Raw genomic sequence first — 247 nt, 5'->3', positions numbered from 1 at the left:
TTGGGTGGTGGTGGGAGTAAACGTTTGCACGAGTGGTGGCAGCAGCAGCAGCAGCAGCGGCAGCAGTAGGACAGCAGTGGCAGCAGTAGTAGTAGTAGTAGTAGTAATAGTAGTAGCGGTAGTAGTAGTAGTAGTAGTAGTAGTAGTAGTAGCTTTTCTATTGTTACAATCGCGCGCCGCGCAGAAGTATGAAATATATGATGACTACATTCTCGCATTTCGCATTTACATAAGCGTATTTTGTTAC

This window comes from Octopus bimaculoides, chromosome 4, assembly GCF_001194135.2.
Source record: "Octopus bimaculoides isolate UCB-OBI-ISO-001 chromosome 4, ASM119413v2, whole genome shotgun sequence".
In the NCBI taxonomy this organism is placed as follows: domain Eukaryota; kingdom Metazoa; phylum Mollusca; class Cephalopoda; order Octopoda; family Octopodidae; genus Octopus; species Octopus bimaculoides.
This window is presented reverse-complemented; position numbering follows the sequence as displayed.